The sequence below is a fragment of the Neofelis nebulosa genome, chromosome 6, assembly GCF_028018385.1.
Source record: "Neofelis nebulosa isolate mNeoNeb1 chromosome 6, mNeoNeb1.pri, whole genome shotgun sequence".
Taxonomy (NCBI): Eukaryota; Metazoa; Chordata; class Mammalia; order Carnivora; family Felidae; genus Neofelis; species Neofelis nebulosa.
In genome coordinates, this window is record NC_080787.1 from 33,211,576 (window position 1) to 33,222,467 (window position 10,892).

General features: G+C 48.9%; 1 protein-coding gene across 1 annotated transcript in view; it reads right to left on the reverse strand.

Moving 5' to 3' along the window:
- Positions 1-10,892, reverse strand: part of LOC131515327 (class I histocompatibility antigen, Gogo-B*0101 alpha chain-like) — a 554,762-nt gene that overhangs the window by 148,873 nt on the left and 394,997 nt on the right. The window lies entirely within an intron of this gene.

Genomic DNA, 10,892 nt, shown 5'->3' on the forward strand with positions numbered 1-10,892 from the left:
CCTTGAGTTCAGCAAGAAGAGGGGCAGGTCATCCTCCATCACATTCCCCTCCCTCCTGCTTTGGTCCTGGCACCACCCCAGCCAATTAATTGCTCACTAGTATTGCCCAGAGTATCAGTATCGGAGGGAGAGGCCTGGGAGTCAGGTCAAGCTGCCTCTCCTCCTCCCCCACCCTGCTCCCCTCACCCAGACTCTCATCTCCATACTTCCCCAGTCTCCTCACAAAAGCAGTCTATGTCCAAGCCCTTGGCTGCCCTCTCCCATTCCCTCTTTCCTGCCCTGCCTTTAATTCCAGCCCAGTGCTATCCATAGGACTTTCTTTGGTGATGGGAATGTTCTGTACCTGTCAAGTACGGTAGCCACTAGCTACATGTGGCTATGAAGCATTTAAAATGGGGCTAGTATAGGGAGCCTGGGCGGCTCAGTGGGTTGAGCGTCCAACTTCAGTTCAGGTCATGATCTCATGGTTTGTGAGTTCAAGCCCCACGTTGGGCTCTGTGCTGATAGTTCAGAGCCTGGACCCTGCTTCAGATTCTGTGTCTGCCTCTCCCTGACTCACACTCTGTCTCTCTCTGTCTCTCAAAAATGAATAAAATGTTAAAAAAAATTTAAATGGGGCTAGTATAACCAACCTAAGGAACTGAATTTTTAATTTTACTTAATTTTAATTTAAATGCAAATGGCCATGTGCGGCTAGTGGCTACCATCTAGTCTAGTCCTTGACCTTGCCAGCATTCAAGATAGGAGCGGGAAGGAAGAGGGGCCTGGAGCTACCGCAGCAAGAGAAGATAATGGTACAGTGTCCCCTGAAGAGGGCTGACACAATGGGAGAAAAACAAAAACACTGGCTTTAGACTCTGGATGACCTGAGTTCAAGTCCCAGCTAACTTCTGGCTTTAGGCAACTGTCCAAACCTTTCTGAACTTCAACATCCTCCTCTGTCAAATGGGGATATTTTAAGTCATCCTACCTTGCAGGGGGTTTGTGAGGATCAAATGGGAAATTATCAGACAGATTAAAGAGGACTAAGGGCGCAGCCCTCCTGGTGCAGGCTTATCACGTGAAGCCCGGCAATGTCCTGTCTGTGTCCCACACTGGGACACAGCAAGTAGGATGCACAGTCCCAGGCTCTCCCTTTGAAGTCTCCAGTCTGGCTGACCTTAGGAGACCTACAGCCTCCTTGCCCCTCTGCCCCTACAGAGCAGTGACCTGCGTGTGTCTGTCCCAGCCACATCTGTTCCCTCCCTGGACTCCTGACCCCACTGGAGCCCATCTCCCTGAGGAGGAGGGGAAGGAGGGAGGGGTGCCGGGAGCAGGGAGGGAGTGCCCGAAAGAAGAGGTGTGTGGAGCCTTGTGGGTGAGGAGGAGGGGAGGAACCACAAGGCCTGTGGGATATTCTTTTTCAGAACAAACAGAGGTGGCAACGTCTGTCCTGTTTTCTTCCTCTCATTCCTCCTGGATGCTGTCAGCCTCGGCCAGGAGAGCCAGGGCTGGAGGAGGCACAGTCTGTCTGTCTGTCTGTCTGTCTGTCTCTCTTTCTCTCTCAGCCTCTGTCTGGATCTCCAGCCACCCACACAGCCTGGTATTCAGCCTCAGAGCCCTCCTCCCACTGTCCCCCTGTCTGCTGTATCCACCCCTTTCCACCCAATCCCATCACCACATCTGCCCACTTGTGGGCCCTCCCAGCTCCTCTCCACTCTCTCTTTTCTTACTGGAATCCTATCTGCTCTGCTGTTTTACTATGCTATGCCCCTGGGACTCATTATTAACCCTTTTCTCAGCTCAGACAGTGAAAATCTAAAGCTAATGGGCCTGAGGAGGGCAGGGAAGGGACACTGGCTGAGTGCCTGCCCAGCCCAGGGCCACCTTGAGGGACACTCACCAATTAGACAATGCCCATGGAGGTGCAGGTGGGTCTGCTGTGTTCCCCAGCAGCAAGTGTCCTGCCCAACAGGTGGACTGGGTGAGACAGCACTGGTGGTCCAGGGCAACCCCACACACACCAGAGAAAATGAAACTTAAAGTATGTGCCTTCCAAGCACAAGAGATTGGGAGTTCTTGCCCCACATTTATGAAGAAGGCAAGTTGTGTCCACTCTAGGCTGCCCTGGGCTACTCTTTGCTGCTGCACTGGGCACTGGTTCAGCATGCTCATCCTACACTGTGCTTTGGAAGTTGCAACAAGGAGGAAGATGAATTGCCCTTGTCCTTGAGGAGCTGAAGTCCAGCTGGGGACAGACAGCCTAGAAAGAATGCTGACATGGAGAAAAGGGACAGGCACTTGGCTTTGAGGAGGCAGCAAGATATTCCCTGGGCTTTGGGGAAGATAAGCAGGGAAGGGAGCAGACAGCTCAGACTCAGGGCCCTGGTGATGCTGAGAGTATATTTAGAACAAATAAGTAGCTTGGGAAGTATAAACAGAGGAAGAGAGAGATGGAGAAAACAGAAAGGCTGTTTGGACCATCATTAGAGACAATCTTTAACATCAGGCTAAGGTAGGAATGCGGTATGTGCAGGAGGATGCAGGGAACTGAAGGTTCTGAGTGGGGGGACAGCATAGTCAGAAAGGAGGCTTGGGGAGTAGGGAAGAACCATTTCCTCTGTCCCAGGCCCCCCACGAGTGTGCTGGTGCTTAATCCTTACACTAGCCCTGCAGGGTAAGAGTTCTTTCTCCCCCATTTCACAGATGGGGAAACTGAATTTAAACTAGTTGCTCAAGGGGCACCTGAGTGGCTCAGTCAGTTAAGTGTCCAACTCTTGATTTCATCTCAGGTCATAATCTCATGGTTGGTGAATTCAAGCCCCTCATTGGGCTCTGTGCTGACAGCATGGAGCCTGCTTGGGATTCTCTCTCTCCCTTTCTCTTTGCCCCTCCCCTGCTCATGCCCTCTCTCTGTCTCTCTGTCTCTCTCAAAATAAACAAACTTAAAAAATAAAAATTAATTAATTAATTAGTTGTTCAAACCAGCTGGTAACTAGCAAAAGAGTTTGGAAAGGATGCAAACCCGCCTATTGGACTCCAGAGCCCATGTAGGTACCATCACTCAACTGACACCAGGCCATAAATTAATGGCAGTGGTCCACGGACAGACTTCAGAGGTTCCTTAAGCCCTGTATGGGTATATGCAAAATTCCTTGTGTGATATCAAAGTCTCAAAAGTTAAGAGGTCCTAAGTGAGAAAGTCAATAGCACATGCTGTCCCTTCCACTCAATCTTTTCTCCTCTTTTTACCATGGCCCTCAAAGATGGGACTGAAGTTCTAGAACGAGCGTTCCATGCAGGGGTGTCTGGCAGACCTAGGGCTACTGCTTGAGAGAAAGAACAAGGGAGTGAAAACACAGAAAGGGAAGAAGCCCAAAAGATGAGCTTGTTTTGTTGGGGGGAAAGGGGAAGAGGCCACTCTGCACCCCCAGGCCCTGAGGGCTCCTTCCCTCTCTGAGCCTCTGTGCTCTGCTCCAGCCATAGGCACTTTCTTCTCCTCCTCTCTCTTCCTCTGTTGCGCTTGCTCTGCCTGTGGTGGGCTCCTCTCTCCAGCAGTCATGCCCCCCCCCCCAACAGATGGCAAGCTGACGCTCCCTGCCCACTCCCAGTAGGGTCTCCCTGAGTCGTTTCCCTGTAGTGGGTTGTGGGGATGGGTGCTCTGGGTCATTCATACTCTCCCCCTGGTCTCTCTCGTGACATAGGTCACGGGTCCAGGAAGGAAAGGATGAATTTGTACTTGGGAGTTCTGACCTGGTCTGTGCCCTCTTCAGCCCCAGTGTGCCCATGACTGCCTAAACTTCATTCAGTTGTAGTCTCTGTTCTCTGCCTGCCTCTGTAGTTTCTTACCTGCGGTAGATGGTCAAGCACAGAATCCACATTCCATGTGGTCTGACTCCTTTGCCCTCAGATAGAGTCTGTGGCACATTACCTATGCAGCCCCACACAGCCTCAAAATGCAACAGAAACCATTGGCCCTGGACTGTGGACTCCAGGACAAATGGGCAGAGCATATGTCTGCTCGCTGAATTCCAAGCACTTACCTGTGGTAAGCACGTGGTGATTCTTCCCTTTCTACCTTACTCTGAAATACATCTTCCAATCTGGCTTCAGTGCCCTCTACCCCTCCCAACCGCATCGTGCAAAGCCCAGTATAGGTGCCAGGTGATAAACAACAGTGGCTAAGGCCTTGCCTCCAGGAACACTCGGTCTAGCCAGGCAGGGAGCAGAAGACACATGGACTTGGCTCTGACACAGAACTACTTACCTGTGCTCTCTTGTGGGCCTGTCTGTCCCACCCTCATTCCTCATGGGTGACTGTCTCCCCTGAGCCACTCTTCTCTCCACTGGATGATCTCTTTTCTCTGAGGGATGCAGCACACTTCCATTAACAAACAGCAGAGCTCACGTGGCCGCATTGAGGAAGTCTTGGGATTTCCCCCTGCACAAGGCATTAATCTGAAGCCAGGAGTGGAGGAAGACAGGGCTGTGTACTTTAAAAATCCCTTAGGTGATTCTTGTTGGGAATCCCACCCAGCCCTTAGCTAAGATCACTGCTCTGAGGAGCAGTCTATACCCCATCAAGATATATTCTGTTCCCTCAAAACATATCCAGTGGTGTGGTCTATACCCAGCTCTGCCTTCCCTCCTTCTCCGTTAGCTCCCAGTCCACCCATCTCTTCTCTAGGACAGACCTCCTGGAATTTGGCCTGGTGAGCCTCCACTTGTGCTCTTCCCATCTGTCCTCACCATCTTAGCAGACCTGCTGGTACCTTCCAAGGGACCCAGGCACCACAGCTGGGACATGGGAATGAGGACTGGAGCCAGAGCCAGGGACATCCTCAGGCAGTGAGTCCTGAAGAGGAAGAATTCAGCAGATGGGAGCTCTGCCCACCATGCTCTCTGCTCCCCCTTCTTGCCCTTCCCCACTGCCAGCAAGCCATAGGAAGTCAGCTGAGTGCAGGTCATGCTCCCCAGGCCCAACACCTCATCGCTAGGTTTAGGTCACATCTGATTTAGCCACCACCCCTCTTGTCTTGTGAGGAGGTGACTACAGAGGCTGTGATTAGCTCTCAGAGTAACAATAATATTTGTCCTCTTCTCTGTTCTGTGGAGTGACTGCTAGGGACACCAGTTCTCATTGTTTGCTCGTTATGCTCACCTTTAAAACAGTCATTCTTTCCACTGTGGCTATTAACGCTTTTTATTGTTATTGGTCACCCAGAATTAGAGACCCGGCTCCCTCCCCAGTCCAGAGGACAGAGCCAGGGAGGGCGGGTGAGAGGAGGGCCAGGGTGCAATCTGAAGAAGCTTTCGGGAGCAGCTGGAAGGACTCGTGCCAGGAGGGACTTCCAGGCCAGGTGTGGCTCTCAGAGCTGCTGAGGGTGTATCAGGTGGGCCCATCTTCTCTGGCCTAAATCCCTCTGGCTGGGAGCTCCTCTCAGGCAGGAAGCTTCTCCTGTCCCCAGTGTGTCCCTGGCACCTGATGCATCATGTACACACAGAGGTGACCAGAAAAGACAGAATCCATGGCAGAGGCTGGCTCCTTGGAGGAGCCTCTAGGCCGCCCTCTGGTGGAGGAGCATAGAATACCCACACACAGGAATGAGGCTGTCTGCACTGGGTGGAAATTTAGAAATTAAGAAATTGCCTAAAGTCACATCCCAAGGTCATACAGAGAATAGATAACAGAGTAGGGACAAATATCTGGATCACAGTCTGATGCTGTCACCACTATGCTATCCTGTCTTCCCCATCACAGGAGTTGAGATTAAGCTGCCAAAAGGAAGGCTAAGGATATTTGAGGATATGGGGGGGGGGGGGGGGGAGGTGAATAGCTTGGAAGGTGGATTTGGTTAAATTCAACGAGTTTTTTGAGCTAGCGCTGGGCACCCAGGGTGACACTTAATTGAAGATTAGAGGGAGAAAATATACAGTAAGAGAGCTTAAATTTATACCAAAGCAAGTTTTCAAATGTATTTGAAACAAGAAATTAGCAGAGGAGTTAGGAATTCCCCTCTTCAGGGGAATGCCCCTCTGTGGTTTAACTTTTATCACATTTTATTGCCATGATTGACACGTTTGTTTCTTCCCCGGACAGAGCTCCTTAAGGGCAGGGAGGACTGAAACTGCTTCCTGGGATTGTTGCCGTGGCCTAGCACCCCACGCAGTGGATGCTCAATAAACGATTGTCATTTGGGCAAATGGATGAACAAATGAGTGGTTTGGAGTTTCCCTGCCCAGAGATCTTCAAAGAAGAGCAGACAACCATCTCTTCTGTCTAGTCCAAAGACATCACTGGCCTGCCCAAAGGCTGAGGGCTGTGCCTGATGCCTTCCCAAGTTAACTCAGCTTCTATAATTAGAGTATACCATGATACAAGTTCTAGATTCTTACCTTTCATTGACCAAGCATTTATGGACTGCCTACCAGTCCAAGGTACTGAGCTATTGTTCTCTAAATCCATGATCCTATTGTATTATTTGATTCTATGACTCCTTGTTGACATAAGATGCAATACTGTCCCCACTGCATTCACTCCTAGCTGAGGTCAGCCAAAGTAGATGGGAAGAAGCAGTGAATGGATAAGCTGGCACAATGGGTTCCCCTGTGTTAATGCTCCATACCCTCCAGTCCCACTCAGTCTCCTTTCCAACTGATAAACACACCAAGTTTGGGTGTCAATACCTGCTGCCTATTAATAGGTATTAAAATCTCCAATTACCTCATGCCTCCCCCTTTTCCCTCCCACTCACCCACCTATTGTGTCAAACGGGGAAGAACTAGTTTGGAGCAAGCAGTCCTGCATCATCTTGACTTTGGCACTTGGGTGATGTCTTAGATGAGTTACCTCTCTCAGACTAGTTTCCTCATCTGTGAAGCAGGGCTAATAATTTGCCTTATTGAATACCTTCTGGGTCATGTACTAGGAAAGAAGGCATACAAACACAGACAAGGCACGGTCTCTGCCCTCAAGAAACTCATACTTTACAAGGGGAGGAAGACATGAAAACCATAATAATGTGGAAATTAAATAAGACAGCATGATGTAGAGTCCTCCTAGACACCTGCCTGGGCTACACCAAGGACTTTTCCCTCACTTTCTCTCTCCTTTAAGAATTATTTTCCTGGGGCTCCTGGATGGCTCATTTGGTTGAGCAACTAACTCTGGATTTTGGCTCAGGTTCTTACAGTTCATGAGTTCGAGCTCCGCACTGACAGTGCAGAGCCTACTTGGGATTCTCTCTCTCCCTCTCTCTCTCTGTTCCTTCCCTGCTTGTGTGCTCTCTCTCTCTCTCTCGAAATAAATAAATTAAGTTAAAAAAATTTCTTTTTAATTATTTTCTCTTTCTTTTCCCAACGAACTTCATCTGGCTTGGGGGTTTGCTACTGGTCAGTTTGAGGGTTCTAGACTGCTTCCCTTCCATTCCATATAACCCTGCCACAGCACACCCAGGCATGCATGTGAGCCTCCCCACCACTGGACACAATTCTATCAGAGGAAAAACACTTTAAACATGATTCATTATTTATTTATTTATTTATTTATTTATTTTGAGAGAGAGAGAGAGGGAGAGAGAGAATCAATCCTAAGCAGGCTTCACACTGTCAGTACAGAGCCCTGTGTGGGGCTGGAACCCATGAACTGTGACATCATGACCTGAATCAAAATAAAGAGTCGGATGCTTAACCAACTGAACCACCCAGGTGCCCCAGAGGAGAAACACTTTCAGATATAAACTCCCAAGCCTGGCTTCCCTATTTCCCCCCCACCTACCTGTCCAGCAATATCCCCCTCTTTTCCAGGTGCTAAGCCCTTCACTCTAACCATTTCAGTCTACTCCCTGTTGCCCAAACTTGCCATTTATTAATGAGTTCGGCCATTCATGAAACATGTATGCAATGGTTAATTTTATGTGTCAGCTTGACTGGGCTAAGGGATGCCAAGATAGCTGGTAAAACATTGTTCCTGGGTGCATCTGTGAGGGTGTTTCTTGGAAGAGATTAGCATGGGAATGTTGAACTAAGGGAAGATGCTTGCTGCCGCCAGTGTGGGTGGGCATCATACATTCTGTGAGGCCTGAACGTAAGAAACAGGAAGAGGGGTGAATTTGCTCCTTGTTTGAGCTGGCATCTCCACCTTCTCCTGTCCTTGGACATCATCAGCACTCCTCGTTCTCAGGCCTTTGGAATTACTCTACTGGATTTCCTGGTTCTCCCACCTGTAGATGGCAGACTGTGGGAATTCTCAGCCTCCACAATCTTGAGCCAATTCCCATAATAAACCTCCATATATACTCTATTGGTTATGTTTCTCTGGGGAACCCTAATATAACCTATTAAGAGTCCATGAAGACCTAGGCACTATATTCAGTGTCAGGGCTGCACAGATAATAAATAAAGGGATGGGGAAATATAGTGGTTAAAATCAGAGACATTGGAGGGGCACCTGGGTGGCTCAGTCGGTTGGGCACCAGACTCTTGATCTTGGCTCGGGTCATGATCTCAGTTTATGGGTTTGAGCCTTCCCCCCACATTGGACTCTGCGCTGACAGTGTGGAGCCTGCTTGGGATTCTCCCTCTCCCTTTCTCTCTGCCCCTTCCTCGCTCTCTCGCACTCTCAAAATAAAAAAATAAATGATAACAACCTAAAAAAAAAAAAAAAAATCGGAGACATTGGCTTAGTAGATAGACCTGAGTTCAAATCCCAGTTTTGCCATTTGTCTTTTCTTGTATGAGTCACAGTACCTCTCTGGATCCAAAATGGTGGTAAGGATGCGGTTACTGTGCAAATTAGGTGAGAGCTTAATCTGCAGAGCATTTGGCAACAGTGCTCATACAGCACATGAAGTCATAAGTAGTCGCAGTGGTTTGCAGCAAACCATACTTTGCGACCCACGCTGGGATGCCCAGAAGTAGATCCCGAGACAAAGATTCAAGAGGACTTTTTTTTTTTTTTTTTTTTTAAGGTGAGGGTGGAGGAGGAACGAGGAGGAGTGAGTTAGTGCGAAGGAGCCCAGGCAATGTGTCATGAAAGGCAACCGGGCTCAAAGGGCTGGCGTGTCGATACCCCCACATTTATCGGTCATCCTTCAAAGGTTGGGAGAGAGGTGGGGGCAGCGAGGATGCGAGGGAGAAACACAGGTTCTTCCAGCACGCCAGTGTCCCAGCGGTGGGAGCCCTAGGCGAGGCTGCTGAGAGTGACAGCACACTGGGAGGCACAGGCACCAAAATGGTAAAGCGATCCCACAGAAATGTGCAGGGCCGTCTCTGCCCCCAAGAGGCTCGAGGCCTAGGAGCGGAGGGCAGGCGGAAATAAATCCTTGTCCTCTGAGTTTTGTTCCACGCACTGTTGCGCCGCAGACCGCGGTAGCGCAGGGGAGGGGGCGCAGGTGAGTGGGGCGCGGCGTCATTGAAGAGAAATACCACCGGCTGGAGACAGGAAACCCTTTCCAGACACTGGGAGCGGCACCAAAAAGGCAAGAGGCGGGGACTGCCAGAGCGCGGGTGAGCAGGGGCGGGTCCTGCAGGGCTTGGGCGTCGGGTAAGTTTGCGCCTGCGCCTTCGCTGGAGCCGCCCCTACCCACATTCTCCCCAGCGCGGCCCGCAGCCCCGCGACCTGCCCTTCCCCCGCGCGCGTGCCTTCTTCCAGGAAGCCTCCTCTGACTATTCCAGCTCCCCGTGACTCCCTTCTGGACTCACGGCGTTTATTGGCGAGGCTATTTGGTGCTTACTCATATAATTATTTAGTTACTCGCATCCTGTCTGTGACATTGTTATTTAACTTTTCATACAAATCCTTTCTTCCCCGGCTTAATTTTAAGCTTCCGGAGAGTGGGAACTGTTTGTTTTTATTTTCTATATTCCTCCATGGCACCTGGCATTGATGGACATATTAAGGTATAAGATAATGACTGAATCTCGTGAACCTAGTCCACACTGGAAACTATTAAATTCTAGGCTCACCCCTACAATTATTACGTGTTCTAGGATTCTTTCTAAACTAAAATTAGGTGGGTTTTTTGGTTTTTTTCCCAAACTGGTCACACACCGGTTTTGATGGGGGGCGGGGGGGGGGGGTTGCCGTGTAAACAAATTTGATCTCAAGTGTGAATTTTAAGGTCATGCACAATTTCTTTTAGCCCCTCTTCAGCGCCCAACCCTGGTAAGCCACTTGATTGACATTAGGCCATTGATATCCCTTGGCTCCTGCCTTTTTAACTTTCCAGCGTAAACACTCCCTTAACGAAGTTTTTAAAAATTATGTATGCTTTACACGTTTTTAAGTGAACAGTTAACATTTTTAATCTTAAATTTGAATATTGTAAAGGGTATACTTTCCAGGGAATTGTATATACTTACCTGTTAAAAATCACATCACTCTTTCAAACTATATTCAGATGGGGGCGCCTGGGTGGCTCAGTCGGTTAAGCGTCCGACTTCAGCTCAGGTCATGATCTCACAGTCTGTGAGTTTGAGCCGGGAGTCAGGCTCTGGGCTGACAGCTCAGAGCCTGGAGCCTGCTTCAGATTCTGTGTCTCCCTCTCTCTCTGCCCCTCCCCAGCTCATGCTCTGTTTCTGTCTCAAAAATAAATAAAAACATTAAAAAAACAACTGTATTCAGATGAAATGCTGTAACATTTTCATATCTACAACACCCTTTTAATAAGTGAGCAAGCCTTTTAACCAGTCAGCAAATTTAACTTATTTTTGTTTAGTTTTTTCCATTCCACTCTTCCTAGTTTTATCCTAATGAAATATATTTTCATTGTATTGCTTTTTTTGTATTTTATTGTATTTGGGGGGAAGTCTTTTCATATATCTCTGTAACAAAAATATGTATATAAATTGAAATTTATTTTCTGTGACCACAAGACTGTGTTACGAACAGTTATGCTGCAGTGGGTTTATAA